Source organism: Haemaphysalis longicornis, unplaced genomic scaffold, assembly GCF_048455015.1.
Source record: "Haemaphysalis longicornis isolate Haplotype H1 unplaced genomic scaffold, Haemaphysalis longicornis Haplotype H1 scaffold_2, whole genome shotgun sequence".
Taxonomy (NCBI): Eukaryota; Metazoa; Arthropoda; class Arachnida; order Ixodida; family Ixodidae; genus Haemaphysalis; species Haemaphysalis longicornis.
The window spans coordinates 40,699,549-40,717,314 of NW_027526295.1; the positions used below are offsets into that span (position 1 = coordinate 40,699,549).

Consider the following 17,766-nt stretch of genomic DNA (forward strand, 5'->3'; position numbering starts at 1 on the left):
TAGAGGACGTCTGCCCATTAACGCTAATGAAACTGAACCGATTGCTTAGATAACAACCCAGCAATGCCACGAGTGGTGTATCAATGCCTGACTGCAAAAGCTTATCAAGTAACAACGCGTGGTAGACAACATCAAATGCCTTGTTCAGGTCACAGTAGACAACATCCAACTGGCCTTGCTCGGAAAGTGCAGCGGAGGCCTTCTCTATGAAGCAAGCGAGTTAAGTTGTTGCCGACCTTCCTGAAATAAAACCATGCTGTTTACGTGCAAGAAACTGCTGTACAAAACTTGATAATATCTTGTGCAGTGCTGCCTCAAAAAGCTTGGAGGCAGCACAAAGGAGAGAAACTGCTCTATAGTTTTTTGCATCAGATTTGGTGCCTGGCTTGAAAATTAGGCGCACTCGAGGAATTTTCCACTTGCGAGGAAATGTGTCGTTTTTAGACAGTGGTTGAATACCCCAGTGAAAACAGGAACAAAAATTCTGCTGAATGGTTTTAAAATTGCGGGAGGTATTCCGTCAAGGCCACACGACAGCGACGGTTTCATGCGCCTTAGACTCTGAAGTACCAACTGCTCGTCCAATTGTACTAAGCTAGAACCCTGTACATTATTAAACATTACGTTTATTTCACTATCATCGCGCTGGCAATATGTAGTACTAAATTACTGCAAAAACCGTTTGAAGCGCAAAACACAAACGAGGGACGACGAGAGAGCACAGTGACAAGCGCTACTTCCAACTAAGATTTATCAGGAAAAGAAGGCATATATCTACACACAAATCATGCGCACACCTTTACATTCTTGAGGTCACGCCGCACACACCCAAGAGACGCGTGATAAAATCGAAATAACGATAATAACAACGATAACACAAAATAACGAAAGCGAAAAATTATTTGTTCGACAGCAGCTTGTGCGACACGCGTATTCAGATTCGTGTGTCCAGATACGAAAGTTCCTTTTGTGATAGAGTCAGAGATGGCTTGCTCACGCATGCATCCCCTCCGAGGCGGGCCATTTCAGAAGCTTCGATAAGTTCTCTTGTTAACTGGTTGTGATGTCTTGCTATTGTTATAGTCTGATTGAAGGCAGGTTTACTATTTTTACAATCTCGGCAGTGCGCACTAAGGTGCCCCGTCTTTCCACGCTCTACATTCCATTTGTGCTCCCGCAGTCGATCATTTAAACAGCGGGATGTCTGGCCTACGTATTTGCGACCACAAAAGAGGGGAATTACATGCCCCACATTTTCGGTACACGCAACGAACTTGTTCTTGTGTTTGACCTTGCAGGTCATTTTTCGCTTGTGTCCTAAAGAAGTTTCTTTACAAAGCTGTGAAAGCTTTTCAGGAGCGGAAAAAACTACCTTCACAATGCTGCGGGCACCCATCTGCTTGAGCCTATGGGAAAGGTGATGTATGTACGTGACAACTGCGGTTTTCCCCCTGGCCTGGTCCCTCACGTCAACCTAAAGCGGTTCGTTTCTGAGGGAACGTTTGGCGTCTCCCAGGAACTTATTTGCCACAGAGGTAACAAGCGCCAGTGGGTATCCCGCCTTGCCTGGACGATTCACTTGCGCCAACTGACTGCGCTCGCACTTGTGAAAGCAGGATTTGTTAAGCGCATTTTTCGGGCAAAGGTTTGCGATGCCACGTTTTACGAGTTTTGAGTGGCCCGAATAGTGGGAAGCAGCGGCTTCATTGATCGTGGCTCGTATTCCCAGCACACACGATTGTAAGAAAACCGAAGCCGGAGATCCAAAAACCTAATGCTCTCACGTTCAGGAATCTCGTGGGCGATTTTATCGTTATTTCGATTTTATCATGCGTGTCTTGGGTGTGTGCGGTATGACCTCAAAAATGTATCGGTGTGCGCATAATTTCTGTGTATATATATGCCTTCTTTTCCTAATAAATCTTAGTTGGAAGTAGCGCTTGTCTCTCTGCTCTCTCGTCGTTCCTCGTTTATGTTTTGCGCTTCGAACGGTTTTTGCAATGGAATACCAACTTGCCCAGAAGTCCGCCTTTAAAGTTCAATTGCTGCGCAAAATGGTTGGAAACATCACGAACTTCTTCCCCAGATGAATCAACTAGACGGATTTGCTCATATGAGTTATTGTTACGGGATTAAATATATTTCCAGGATGTTTCAGGCTGGGAATTAACGCTGCTCTCCACAGAATCGAAATGAGAGCGCTGGTACCGCTCATAAAGACTTTTACACGTTTTACGGTAAGAGCGGAAGCCCTCTTTCCAGTTATCAAGCCCGGTTTTCTTATATTTTCTATGACAGCGGTCTTGTAACTTAAGGGTTGTATGAAGTTCATTAGAGAACCAAAAAGCGTGTTTTGAACGGCACGGTTTGCACTTAGGTATAAAGTGATTCGTGCCGCTTTTGACTATTTCAGTGAACCGCTCGACTTGTGCATCGCAATCAGGGAGTTCTTGAATTTCCAACCAATCGAACGAAGAAAAAAAGTTATACAATCCAATGTAATCACTATGGGCATAACAGTAGGGAGGGAATTCATTATTCTTCAGTGTAGCCCTGCAACGCTGAATTGAGACGGGAGCAGAAACTAAGGATGATGCTTGTCGGGTTTGAATGTCTGAAAAGCAAAAATCCAAGATATTTTGAGAGCTGTTTTTGATATTATTAAGTTGCACCAAGGATGGGAAGCCTACAAAGTCTAAAATCATGCTGGAGCTTTGCTTTACGTAATAATTGTTGTGTTGATGGTTAAGGTGTTCCCATTGTACAACCGGTGTATTGAAGTCGCCCAGAATAATATGCCGGTGATCCAGGTGCGATGAGAAAACTTTTTCTACAGATGTAAGGAGCTTTTTAAGCGACGATATAGGAAAATCAGGTGGAATGTAAAACGCCCCTAGTAAAAGCTTCTCACCGCCAGTCAGACAAATGTCCAGCCAGACAGACTCGTTGTCGCCCTCAAGTTCATGAAGCCGCATAGATTGAAAAGCGCTATCGACCGCATCCAACACCTCCCCCCTCTCCCTTTTGTTTCACCCTAGAAAAGTCTCTATCTTTACAGAAAACCTGTTAATTTTTTGGAAAATGATCCTAAGAGCTAATGTCATCAGACAACCAAGTTTCAGAAATAACAATAATCGAAAAATTTGAAGAAATCGTATTTGAAAAGAATTCAGTCGCTTTGGTGCGAAGGCCGCGCGTACCTATTCGGATAATAGATGTCCACCTGTTATATTCAGTTTCGGTTTACTTTTATGTTCTTTCACCCCCAGGGGGCGCGTCTGTTCTTTATGTATATATTCAATGTGTGAAGTATAATGAACGGCTTTTCGTACGGTGGTGCTGCCGGTGCTTACGTCCTTCGCAAACACCACATTGGCGACGAGGATGGGATGAGTTTCTCCGGCCTTGCTCCGCCGCCGCCGTTCCTTCCGGCGCCCGGCCGTCCGTTACTTCCATGGGAGGAGTGGCAGCAGACTTTCAGTCTACCTTCTAGCGTCCGGAGCAGCTGAGTTCCCTCCAGTGCGACGCAAGGCCATTCTTCTGCATTGTTTGGGGGCGGAAGGGCAGCGTATTTACCGGACTTTACCTGCAGGGTCAAGCGCCGCAGCACCGGCAGTACAAGAGAAACAAGAGAAGCCTCCCGCACCCGCTACTGACGAGTACGAGTCCGCACTCATCGCCTTAGGGCAGCAGTTTTCGACGTCGTGCAACGTCGTCGTCGAGCGTCATCGGTTCCACCGCCGCAGCCAGCACGCAGGCGAGTCCGTTCATGACTTTGTTGCTGCTTTGCGGGAGCTCGGTTCGCATTGTTCGTTCGCTTCACAAGATGATGCTCTGCGGGACCGATTTGTTGCCGGCGTTGCTTCCGATCGCGTACGTGAACGGTTGCTGCTCGAGGGTTCCTCCCTTTCGTTCGAGAGCGCAGTGCGAATCGCTCTTCAGTTTGAGCAAGCAGCTGAAGGACTGAAGGAATTTTCTGCTTCAGTCGAGCCTGTTTCTGTGCGGCGTCGTCCCCAGTATTCGCTTTCTTCTCGAAAATTCAATTCACAGCCACAAGCGCATTTCCAGCAGAACTTTCCAAGCGGGAGCGGTTCACGTGCGCCGCAGGGGCCCCGCCCCCCTCGGCGAGACAGAGATAGCCGGTCCGTTTCACCGCACTGTTTCCGTTGCGGCTCGCGGAATCACCGCGCATCAGCATCTCAGTGCCCAGCGCAGGGAAAGAAGTGTTCATTTTGCGGTATCAAGGGCCACTTTCAGAAAGTATGCAACCGCAAGCGACAGATGCAAGGCAGGGTTTGTGAAGTTGGATTTGATGACGATGCTTTGACAGATGAAAGTTCTGAGCATGTGTTGACTGTGCGGCATCCCGCTCGCAGCGTAATTTACATACAAGTGCGCGTAGCGGATGTCAGGTTGGCATTCCTTGTTGACTCGGGCTCGTCTGTTTCTATTCTGTCAGAGCAAGAATTTCGCCGACATTTTCAAAGCGGTTTGCTCCAACCAGCTCCGCACGTGACCTTACTTGACTATTCTAAGCGTCCAATTTCCGTGCTAGGCTGTTTCCAGGCAGACGTTCAATTTAAAGGGCGCTCTGCACCACTTCTTTTCTACATCGTTCGCCAAGGAACCTGTCTGATTGGCCTTGACGGCATTAAGGCCTTAAATCTTCGAATTCAGGGCTCCACTCTCGAGTGCCTGCACACGTCCGTTGCCCCGCCGCCGCGTGTCAATGACCCGACATTTTGTCGCATTCCAACGCAGTCAATAGAGCAACCCAGGCAAGCAAACCTTCCGCCAGCCTTAGCACACGACTTCGGTTCACTTTTCAGCCCTGAGTTGGGCCTTGCTAAGCGGTTCACGCATCGTGTCAAGATTCGCCAATGCGTGCAACCGGTATCTTCAAAGCTTCGCCGTCTTCCATATTCACTTCGGGAACCAGTATCGAATGAACTTCACAGGTTGTTGAGCCTTGACATCATCGAACGTATCGAGGCTTCTGAATGGGTTTCGCCCATTGTTGTCGTTGACAAGAAAGATGGCAGCATCAGGATTTGTGTTGATCTTCGGGAGCCTAACAAGGCTATTGTGACAGACAGCTTCCCGTTGCCTCATACAGAGGAACTTCTTCATGCCTTGGTAGGCGCGACGCTCTTCTCAAAACTTGACTTGGCTTCTGCCTACCATCAGGCTCTTTTGCACCCTGACAGCACGGACCTGACAGCCTTCATCACACATGAAGGGCTTTTTCCGTTCAAAAGTTTGTTTTGGGTTAGCTTCTGCGCCAGCGGCATTTCAGAAGATGATGGCCATAATTCTTGATGGCTGCCCTGGTGTGTTGTTCTACATTGATGATGTGATAGTCTTTGGCAAAACTGCAGAAGAACATCTTTCCAACCTAACAACGGTCTTGCAGAAAGTCAAGGACGCAGGCCTGAAATTGAACGACAAATGCCTCTTCGATGTTCCAGAACTTTCTTTCTTAGGTCATAAGGTCACGGCGCAAGGCATCTCTCCGCTTCCAGAGAAAGTTGACTCGGTAGTTAACACTCCCGTGCCAACAGACGCGCCTCCTGGGGGTGAAAGAACATAAAAGTAAACCGAAACTGAATATAACATACTCCCTTTTCCTACTTTTTCCTTGACCCTCCGAAAACTGCCGTCTGCCTCGGCTGACCATATGAATGGCTCATTCTTGCGAAGCAGGGCGCGCATAGGCTCGACCACCTGGGCCAAGCGCCGCAGCCCCAGTGCCAACACACGTTGCCGCCCTCCGTTCATTCCTGGGTCTGGTAGAATACTATTCCAAGTTCGTTCCACGCTTGGCCCAGGTGGTCGAGCCTATGCGCGTCCTGCTTCGCAAGAATGAGCCATTCATATGGTCATCCGAGGCAGACGACAGTTTTCGGAGGGTCAAGGAAATGCTGTCTTCAAGTACAGTTCTACACATTTTCGATCCCACACTTCCAGTCATCGTGTCGACCGACGCTTCCGACTGTGGGCTGGGAGCCGTCCTGCAGCAGCAAAATGGCCACGAGCTCCGCACAGTTGCTTTCGCGTCTCGTACCTTGTCATCAGCGGAAAGAAAGTACTCCGTCGGCGAACGCGAAGCATTGGCATGCATTTGGGCGTGCGAACGATGGCACACCTACTTTTGGGGTCGCCATTTCAAGATTCGAACGGACCATCAGGCGTTGGAATCGTTGCTGTCCCCGCAAGGACGTGGAAGAAGGCCACTCCGAATTGCACGCTGGAGTGCACGACTCTTATGTTACAATTTCTCTGTCGAGTACCGCAAGGGGTCTACCAACACGGTGGCAGATGCTCTTTCTCGGCTGCCAGCTCCTACGACGGAGGCAGAGCTGGCCAAGGAAGAAGAAATTGTGTCGTTGGTCGAGCCGGCTTGCGTGACGAAGGAAGAATTCAAGGAAGCCGTCCTCAACGATGGCTGTCTGCCAACGGTCAAGTCGTTCGTGCTTGGTTCTTGGCCAGGGACTCCGGAACCAGGGGGGTAGGGGGGGGGCGGTCGCCCCCCCAACATTTTTGCACAGGGGCAGCCCCCCCCCCCCCCTTTTCGACCACTTTCTCTGAAATCAAATTTTTCACAAAACCTATAGTTAAGTGTTCAAACTGGCGGTTGTGTGGTCTAATACTTCCCAACAGTCTCTCTTTGCGAGCTTTGCAAGTCTCTCCCCAGGCTCCAGAGGCTCTCGCACTGCGTACTGCCGCGTAAGGTCGTTCTTCACAAACGACAGCTGTAAGTCAAAGACCACCGGTGTCGTCCTGTAAAACTTGAAAAACAAAAAAGCATGGTCGCCCTCCCGCATGAGCCGCATCTGACAAGTAAGGAAAAAAGATCTGTCTGGAGGGTGGGAGAAATGTGCGGCATCGTAAAATGCACTGCCTTTCATAATGCAGAATCAGAATAGGTCTGCATAGTCGCCGGCCAAGTTTTTAAATGCAGAGCATTTCAGTAACTCACGATGTCACCCGCGTTGGCGTCCGTAGTCCGCATCGCTCGTAGTCCGCATCGCTCCCCCTACACTATATAAAGAAATAATACTTACCGGCGCCAGGTTTCGATCCCACGACTCTGCGGGCGGAACGCAAGGTGCACGTCGCTCTAACCACTGCGCCACAAAGCCGACACAGAGTAGATGGTTACGAACGGGCCTCATATCCTTGACTCATTCAACCGTCGGCCACAGGTGCGCCCTCTCCCCCGCGTCCTCCTCGCCTTCTCTGCGCTCGCAACACCCTCTCTCGCCGCGTTCGGTTCGCGCGCAAGAACAGGTGGGGGCGCTCGCATCGCGCTCTCTCGCCGCGGTCGGTTCGCGCTTAAACCACATATGTCGTTCGTGCGCTCTCCGGTTGCTAACATCTGTGGCGTGATCGTGACGTCAATATCACGCGTTCGTGTGGTGGCGCGATTTCGGCGCTATAACACTCTCTCGCGAGGGGCATTGGATTGGATTCGATTGGATTGGCTTGGATTGGTTTGGATTTGGATTGGATTAAAGTGGATTGTGTTGGATTGTGTTGCGTCATAGCCGCTCCACGTTGCGTCATAGCCGCGGCAGGGGGTTCACGGCACGTTTCACGTTTCACCATCGACTTCATCGACAATGTCTACGCTGGAAGACAACAATTACAACAACAACAACCAATACGTAATCCATACGACTTGCAGGCGCGCACCCCGCGGAAATGCTATGCATTTGATCGTGCCCCTCGCGAGGGGGATGTTTGCATAATGCGTCGACGCAGGCGACGACTGGATGGGAAACGTTTTACCTGTTTACCTCGGTAGAAGTTTAAAAAGTGAACTTCGTCATTGGATGCACCTTCACATGTACCAGGAACAAAGAAAGTGGGCTATAGTCTCCGAGAAAAACAGGTAATTAATTCCGCCGTTCAATGATTTTGCCGGGACGTTGTGTGAACTTCAAATGCATTCACAAAGCGCCGGTTTAGTATTCACTCTATGACCCTGCACAAACAGCTAGTGAGCGAAATCGGCCTGTAGATGTCTGAAGACTTCTCTTTCCCACTTTCTGTAAGTAGTATTCTTTTTGAGCCCTTTCTTCGTTATCTAATTGTACATAAAAACAAGCGTTTTGTGTGTCTCTTCGTGTATATGTTTACATTAAATTTAATCCTGCCAGCCCCTGGAGCTGTTTTACCAAAAGTAAGAACAGTAACAGTGTGCTCATGCTGTCTGAACAGGAAGTTGTGACCGTTCCCAGGCAAGCAAGATGTAACAAACGCAATACCATTTGTTCCCAACCAAAGTCAATCTAGAAATTTGCCATGCCTTGTTCTTTTCGAATGCGCACCACTAAGGAACTACGTTGTACATGACAGCCGTTAGAAATATAAATACCAATCACCCTTTCTGAAGGAAAGCAATATGCAGTATTTTTAATGTCCCAGTTCTTCATACCCCGAAGCTGTTTTAATGCAATAAGACAGTGCCATTTCCAAAATCATGGGAGTTTTTGCCGGGCAAAGCAAGTGCAAAATGTAGGCGAGAATATACTCATGCAAGGCAGAATTGGATGCATAAAAGGAAGTTTATACTTACTGCTGTCCAGTTGACCCCTTCCCGTTTCCTGGCAAGGAAAACCGGTCGGACCCAACAGCCCGGCAGATCACCTGTGAACAAAGTCGCATACCCTTCGAACTGACGTTGTTGCTTCAAGCGTGCGACCATTAGGGAAATTCGCGTCTAAACTCCTATCATATGCATGGGCGTACAAATAACGAAGCACACCAATCAAAATAATTGCGGAGGGGTGCAGCCCCAGGCGATGGCCCCCTCGGGCCAGCTCAGCCCCAACCACGCTCAGCGCAAGGGACGCCAAAGCCATGCGTTTTCTTTTGTAAGGTGAATTCCTTGTACAGAAAACTGCAGTTTTCTGTACAAGGAATTCACGAAATCCAAGGAATTCAATGTGTGGTCGGGTCACAACCAGTGTTGTACACGTTCCTCCAAAATAGGAACGAAAGCTCGTTCCTCGTTCCTTGCCAATTTTGAAACGAGTTCCCGTTACAAGTTCCTTTATTGCGAAAGGAACGCGTTCCAGTTCCACTTCGAAAATTGGAACGTTTCGTTACATTAACGTTACAATTAGGTTTTTAAATTAAAATATAGTGTAGGATAATCCCGGGTCGAAATTAAGTGGGACATTTAAAACTTACATCGAACTACGTATATTATACGAATATTAACACCACCGGCAGCAAATTATCTGGAGATAAAGATAATCAAAAAAACGCTCCTAGGCGAATTTTTTCAGTGAGCACCGGACAAACTCCACCCGTCTCGAGGACATTTCGGTGCAGGATATTTGGGTGCGGAAATTTCGGTGTACGGACATATCAGTGTACGGACATATCGGTGTACGGGCGTTTCGGTGCACGCACATTTCTGTGTACGAACATTTCGGTGTACGGACATTTCGGCGACCAAATTATGCGGTGCTTGCCTGTGTGTGACAGCCGTTATATTATTATTTCCGCTTAACTTGGCTTATGGACAACAATCAGGAGCAGTGAATTTATTTTTTTGATTGATGCCATGTTCGATCTTTGCCAGGTATTTTTAGAAATAATACATTTATATGTTCTTGTTTAATACCTCTTCCTGGGGACACCTGTTATGCCGCCGATTGAATTCTTTAGCACACGTTTTCTTTTTTTTTTTCATTTATGACAGGTTGTTAATTTATATTCGCTCTTTTTTAGCTAAGATAATTACCCGTGTTTACGATGGTCTACCGCCTGTTTTGTATTTTTTAAAATTACACACCCTCAAATTACATAAATTACATGCACACTCTCAATATCCAAAAAGTAACAAACATTAGCTAGCCCCCCAGAATGAAGAAAACCTTATTAAGAGTGTTGCGTAGGCTGGGCTGCCTTGCTAAAATGAATTCGCGAACACTGGTCTAGGATATTGTCGGGGAGGAAAAACGGGCCTTTTGGAAAACAGCCGCAGGTTCTAATGACCTAAATGCTGATTAAGCGCGTATCGGTTGTGCATACAAATTCCACCCATTGTGTTCGGGACAACCAATCTTCGTTTAATGTTTACAAGCCTACATTTACCACATTTTAATTCTTTGTTCTAGCGTCCCCCCCCCCTCCTCCCACATTCTGCCTGTACGCTCGAATGTCGACCAGATTTCTTTTTCAGCCATATTATTTTCGGTTTCCCCTGAAAATCCTACTGGCGTGGTAGAGTTCAAGGTCTCCGAACTCCGAAGCGTCACCGCAGTGATTTTGTACTTTTCATTTAGAACATACTGCTAGCCTCTTAGTGGAGGCTTTTGCAGGAATTGGGTGATACATTCAGAACAATGACATAGCACACTTCGCGTTTAAAACAGTGAAAAAGTTTACCTTCACCGTGGGCGCACGAAACCTCTATAATGTGACACAAAAAGCCACCCAAAAAGCCGCTGAGAACACAATAGCCACTATCGTTTGCTGGCTACGCCCTTCCGCGCGTCGCGGTCATATCGATGGCGCCCCCACTTCAGGAATCGCTCTTTCTGCGCCTTCAGTCACCCCCTTGGGAATTAACTCATCAAGTCCCGCATATCATGGACACCCCAGATATACATCGCTTCCTACCATTATAAGGAGAAAAAAAATGAATAGGCTAGTGTGACGAGAGCGGCAACAGTCGTCTTCAAGTTTTCGAAGTCCTGTCGACGCAATGGTGAAGCACAAGTGACACCCCTCTCTCTCTACTTAGGGGGATGATTGCCGGCGGGGCTCAGCTTTCCCCTCCCCTAAGTAACGCCACCGTAAGTGCGATCGTTGGTTTGGTAGTTTTAAGTAGAACTGACACTGAATGCAACGAAGGCGAGATTGATTGAGAGAATAATTAAAACGAAATGCACAAGCGCCTAATCGACCTCGTTTTCCTGTTGTTTTTTCGCGGAAGTTTTGCTGGGGGTGGGGGGAGAGGAATAGACTAAAAGCAGCAGCGTCGTGCACCGTTGGGTGAAGTTAAAGGAAAGCGCTTTGGTAACACCTAAAGTATTAGGGTTGTTCACATGAATGTTAAAATAACAAAAAATGGTTGAACAGATCCAAATTAACCACGTTAATTTTTACCATCTGCTACAGAAATTGGGTTTCACGTGGCAATGCTCCGCCAGGGTTTAGCGTTCGTTTCCACGAACGGCGGCGCAAGCACAAGTCTCGAACATAAAATCATATCAAGTCCCGAAATTACAATAGTAACGCTAAAATGTTCAAAGAATGCCTGGGACATCCCCTCACTCAAAATGTCTCGGCCAAGACGTCGTGCACCAAAATGTCCGTGCACAAAAATGTCCACACCGAAGCGTCCTGGACCGAAATGTCCGACACCGAAATGTCCGGATCCCGTTTAGCTGTCCGCCCGTTTCGTTGGCTACGTTGTTACCTGTTTGGCCGGGACCAGTCTGCTCCTGAGCGCGCGGAAGGGCGAGTAGGAAGGGTGCGGAGGCACGGACATGGCGAAGGCAGGCCCGCGGAACTAATCCCCCTACCGCGACGAATGCCCAAGTGCCCAGCCGGGTCCCGGTCAACCCAGTAACAACGCATACGACAGAACGGACGGACTGCTAAAACTCTCTATTCTTTCCCCGCCAGGGAACAATTCTATCGGCCAGACGCGCATTCTGGCCTCCCCAGACAAACGATGAAGGGTGAAAAGCATTCTCGCGGCTAAGCTAGTCACCCGTCGAACGCCGCGTAAGCAACCAGCATGAAAGCAAGGACAAGCTGCGGCCCACTGCGTCTTTATTCTTCTGCCTTTGACCTTCGAGGAAGCACGTACGACTGAAGGGCGGGCAAACTGACCATCTTATAAGAAGAGAAACGCAGTAGCGCTTTGTGGATTTTTGTACTCGAGCCTTGGCATCAAAAACAGCCAAATCCTAGCGATGTAACGGCAGGAACGCCGTTACTGCCGTTCCTTCGAAAACGTAACGAGTTACCGTTACAGTTCCACCGACCCTTAATGGAACGGTGGCGTTCCTCCATTCCTCCAAAAAGGAACTAGTTCCAGGAACGCCGTTCCTTGTAATGCCGTTCCGTACAACACTGGTCACAACATACATGAAAACAAATAAATATACTCCAACCAAATACCTCTTCGAAGCTTCATAGGTTCCCTTTATCAGAACTGACTAAATTTGGCCATGAACGGCAGTTATACAGAAAATGTTTCTTTTTAACTTTTTTTCTCCCCATGGCGCACCGAAGGTCGTGCGGGGCCTTGGAGGGGGAAGCACCAAGAAAACTACTATTCAGCTTTCCCCGACTTGGCTCGAGGAGAATGCCTCGAAATAATTTCTCTCGGTGTCAGTCACCTGCGCCCTTCCGAGGTATATGCGGTGGTCTTATGTTTCGCAGTGTTAAGCTAATGGGCTGCGCTGCTTGACATCAGGACGTCATTGTGTGTCGGCGGAGTCATTCCGCGAAGTTTTGCGTTTCACCGCTGTAAATGGTATGGCACCGCCAAGGGCGTCCGCAGAACTTTTTGCAAGGGGGGGCATCCTTTAGCGGGGGGGGGGGGGGGGGCGTGTGTACGGTTGGATAGCACCAAAAGGGCGCTATTTGTGGTTACAAAAATTACAAACAGCGAATTAGAACCAGACTTGGAGAATATACATTGGATTTTATTACCGAACAAAGAAATAGAGTTAATAAAGAAAATGCGAAAAGTTACTGTCACTTTGTAAAGACAGTGGCCAGCCTCGCTGCGTGAGGGTTCTTGACTTACGCCAACTGATCGCCAGCACACAGCAAAATACGTTCACATACATACAACTGCACTCCGTCAATGTTCTTTGAATAGCAGCTGCAGACCCCTCGAGTTTTTCTGGGCAAATTGCGGGATGGCATGTGTGAGGAAGTCTGTTGAAATGGCTCACACAATAAAGATACTAGTGGCCTCCCTCACTTTCAATGCAATAAAGGCGTACAAGCGTTTTGAGGGGCTGATTTACAGGTTTTGTTTCGGGGCTTGGGTTGTGCCGACATTTCGCAATTTCGAAGGAAAGGGTGTACAAGGTGATGGGTCGGGACGGGACATGGAGGAAAGAAAAGGTTCTCCTCCGTGGCCCGGGAGGATGTTACACTCTTGTAGCGGTGAAGATTTTAAGCTAGATATAGCTGCAAATTTGTCCGAAAACTGATGTTCTTGCGCTAAGACTGCATAAATCTAGAGCTAAGAGAAAAAAAAAAGTCAAGCGTTTCAGAATTGTTCGCTATCTTAAATAGCCAGCACAGGCAGTCTGTTTCACTGCCGTCACATGACCGGCAATGTCAGTCAGTGGGGCTCTTAGATTTACAGTCTCGGACTCACCGTGGAGAGTCCGCGGGTAGTCCGAGGATTCCCCGAAGCCATAGGTATGCATGGGAAAATCTAATGCCGGACTGCTTCTCAGGGAGTCGGTGGCGAGTCCGAGACTGTAAATCGAAGAGTCCCACCATCTAAAGTGCAATGTTGACCGCAGTCCTGAAGGGCGTTCCATGCCGATACGCAGGACCTGAGTGTACTAATCATTTGAGTAGCATGGATTGCTGGGCAACTTGGTACACGTGCATATTTAAAAAAACTTTGGGCTAAAGGGCGGAACAAAGGAGATAACGTCGGCGTCGTTCTCTCTTCTCTTCCGCCCTTCAGGGCAAAGTTTTTTTAATTATGGGCCAACCAAGCTGTGCAGCTTTTTTGTAGTGCATAAAAATATCCGAATCTCCAAGGGGGGGCAGTTGCCCCCCCTTGCCCCCTCTTCCGGACGCCCATGGGCACCGCCCAAAGGAATTTCGCAAATAACCCCTCGCGCTTTTTCTTATGGTTTTGTGGGCTACAAGAAGGCCTTCCTTTTTGGGAATTCGGGATATCGTCTTGCTTGCCGCTTCGGCGTACACGTAAGGCAGACGCGGGGAGGTCGTCGGGAGATGGGCTTGCCTGGGCGTCATTTCGCTTTTTCCCGCTTCTTGTAATATTTTGTGCCCGTACTGACCTAGACCCGTCTGCGCCTGCGCGCGCGGAAGGGCGAGGAGGCGCGGGCATGGCGAAGACAGGCCCGCGGAACTAATCCCCCAACCACGACGAATGCCCTCTCTAATACCACACCTCGGCGATGCTACGTGCCACTGGACATGCCGGGAAGGGAAACGCAAGGCTTCATCTCAGCGGAGAAAATTGGCGCGTCACGCTTTGGAGGGGGAAGCAAGGAAGCACTGGAGTAATTTGAGGCGGGGAAGAGAGGGACGCTTGTCATTGATTGCTGAAGAGCTCTGTGATATAGTCTCCAAAGGGGACAGGTAATCTTCCCCTCTCTATGCACCACTGCGTGAAGCACAAGCAGCGGCAGACTGCTACAATAAGTGGCCAATTAGCTCTCCCAGGCGGAAAAACAGTGATGGGTCAATGTATCCTGCATATGGGTACTTTAGCTGGAAGTGAGTCGAGCGCGGGCAAAATTCATGGAGGTTTTTGCGGAATAAGCACGCAATAAAAGATGCCCAGCAGAAGCAGCAGAAGCCCTTTGTGACCGCTTGGCAAAGTTATGGTCTGACGCATCATTTGACGTCCTATGGCAGCGCACAAACTGAAGGGCAAGAGAGTTAGGTCTAAAGGAACGTAGTGTGCCTGGAGTTTCGCAGCCGCCCAGAAGGCTTCAGTTCACAGACAAGCCTCAGGAGCCTGCAGCGCTTCACACCAAGTCGTCACAGAGAAAATAGTTTTTTGCCGCTATCGATCGTATTACCAACGAGATCCGACGGCGATTCGAACAGCCTGGCATGGAGTAGCTGATTGGCCTCGAGCGCATTTTCGCCGACGCTGCTAAAGGTCGATACTTCGAGGCAGACGACCTAAAGGATCTTTTAGGAGTACACGCTGCAGCTTTTGACATCAGTAGGCTTTCAGCGCAACTCGTGCTTCTCCCAGCGCTCCTGCGTGACGAGGGTCCGGCCGCAAGAGAACGCATTCTACAGACACTGCAGGGTAAGTCTGCAGATCTGCGAGAGATGATTTACCGGGTTGTCCGGTACCTGCAACTCGTGTTTTCTGTGCCTGCTTCAGCTGCTTCAGGAGAGCGATCTTTCAGTGCTCTTAGGCGGGTAAAAACATTTTTACGCAATCGAAGACGCAGAGGAGGCTGACACACCTACTTCTGCTCCACGTGCACAAGAAGAGAGCTGCGGAACTGCAATTGGACGCCATTATGAGAGAGTTCGTGTTTAGAACGGCAGAACGAACCTCAACCTTCGGCCGACTTTGAGAGCCTCCCCTGCCCTGTCCCTCCCGTGCCAGCCATGAAGCTCGTCTATCAGCTCTAATAGCTTTGTAACTGTAGTGTCTACTTTCTTGTTTATCGTAACATTTCTGGAGTTTCGCCCGTTCAAATTTACTTAACTGCAGGAGCGAATGCTGAAATATTAAAAAACATGTTTTTCCAGCTTTCGAACCCGTTTCATCATTCGCGCAGTCTGCGCAAGCATTCCTTACTTCTGAAACTATTTTTAGTGTATACCAATGCAGAATAAAGGAGGATACAAACATGTGAAATAACAGCGAATAAATTTAAACAAAAAATAATAGAGGTCAATAAAATTATATCAATTAATTAATTAATAAAATAAAAATATATCAAATGGCCAAATATGAGAAATAAAAATAAAACAACGTACAAAGCCGACATACGAGATCAAGAAGCTTGCGGGTATAAATTGGTCGCAGTTAGCACAGGACAGGGTTATTTGGAGAGCTATGGGAGAAGCGTTTGCCCTGCAGTGGGCGTAGACAAGCTGATGCTGCTGATGATGAAAAATACGGCAGTACTTGCCCCCCCACTCCCAAAATAGTTCCGGAGTCCCTGTTCTTGGCCACTACAAAAGTCCGTACCAGAGGAGGCGAAACCTTTCTACTCTGTGCCGAAGAACTTTCGGTTGTTGATGACCTTCTACTGAGCGCAGAGCGACTCGTTGTTCCGTCCTCGCTCACCGCTCAGTTCATCGCCGTCGCCCACGAGACACATCCGGGCATCACGCGCACAAAGGCGCGACTTCGTGAGCTATTCTGGTGGCCACGAATGGACAATCAAGTTGAATCTGCCGTGAAAAAGTGTCACATCTGCCTGGAGGCAGATAAGTCCGCCAAAACATCGCCAGCGCCATTGCAGCCTATTGAATGGCCTGAAAGGCCGTGGCAGAAACTGGGCCTAGACATTGTTGGCCCATTGGAACATGCACCTCACAATAGCCGATTTGCTATAACGCTGGTCGATTACCATTCCAAATGGCCAGAGATATATTTTTGCAGCGAAGTTGCCACAAGCACCGTCAAAGACTTCTTAACCAGTGTTTTTGCCCGTGAAGGATACCCGGAGAAAATTGTTTGCGACAATGGGCCGCAGTTCACTTCACGTGAAGTTATCACCTTTCTTCAAAACAGAGCCATCAAGCTGTCGCATTCGTCTGTATACTACCCCCAGGCGAATGGGCAAGTCGAGAGGTTCAATCGAACTTTGAAGAACTTCATCCAAGTTTCACTCCTCGAAAGGCGACCTATCCGACAATCAGTCACGGACTACCTCTCTATTTACCGCTGTACTCCACAGGCTACCACTGGGGTTGCCCCAGCAGTTCTGCTGCATGGACGAATGCCCCGAACCAGATTGGATGTTGTGGGGTTTTCGGCACCAGCTTTTGCAAAAGACCCAGCAAAGGAACTGGCGCGACTGCGCCAAAGGGTCCGGCTTCAACAACAAAGCAGCAAGGAGTACACTGACCGGAGGAGAGCTGCTAAGAAACCGAAGATAGCTGTGGGTGATTTCGTTCGAATCAAGAAGCCGTCCGTTCGCTTCAAGGGGGATCGCTCCTTTTCCTCGCCAACTGAAGTGTTGGAGAAGAGGGAACCTGCCTCTTTGCGACTTTCAGATGACCGCACATGGAACGCCTCCAAGCTGTCCCGGGTTCCCGAGAGGGGGACGAGTCCTCCATACCAACGTTCGGAGCTACCTGCGCCGCAGGTTCCGGTTCGAGTGCCGCAGCCTGCCCTGCCGCCGCCGCCCTCTCCCGGGTCGCAGCCGCCGCCCACTGGCGTACTGCAGCCTGCCGTACCGCAGTCGCCTGCTCCTGATCCGCAGCTGCCTGTTCCGGAGCTTGCCGTGCAGCAGCCGCCTTCTCCTGGGCCGCAACCGCGGTCTCCTGGCGTGCTACAGAGCTCTACGAGCTCACTAGCATCTCCGGCCGTGCAGCCGGTGCAGCGTCCCATCGGCCGTCTCGAGAGCGCCGGCCACCGGCTTGGCTCAAAGACTATCAGACGCATTAGTTCTCTGTGTGTTTAGAACAGTGTGTATGTAGAGTGTAAATATGTACAGTGCATGCTAGGGGTTTCTAACACTTACTAACAACTAATCAATAAGGGAGGGAGTATGTTATATTCAGTTTCGGTTTACTTTTATGTTCTTTCACCCCCAGGGGGTGCGTCTGTTCTTTATGTATATATTCAATCTGTGAAGTACAATAAACGGCTTTTCGTACGGTGGTGCTGCCGGTGCTTACGTCCTTCGCAAACACCACACCACCCTTTCGCATCTTTTAGTCGTCATTTTGAACACCGGTGGGACATAACATATCGGCATGCAGCTTGCCCCGGAAGCGTTTGTAAAGACAGCCCTTGGGCCATAAGAAGGGATCACCCAGACGCTGGAAGGAACGAGACCTCGCCGACAGTCACACACAAAGAGG

General features: G+C 49.0%; 1 pseudogene; it reads left to right on the forward strand.

Annotated features, from left to right (window-relative positions):
* The first annotated feature begins 3,314 nt into the window (after positions 1–3,314).
* LOC144167919 (uncharacterized) lies at positions 3,315–17,363 on the forward strand (annotated as a pseudogene).
* The last annotated feature ends 403 nt before the right edge of the window (positions 17,364–17,766 follow it).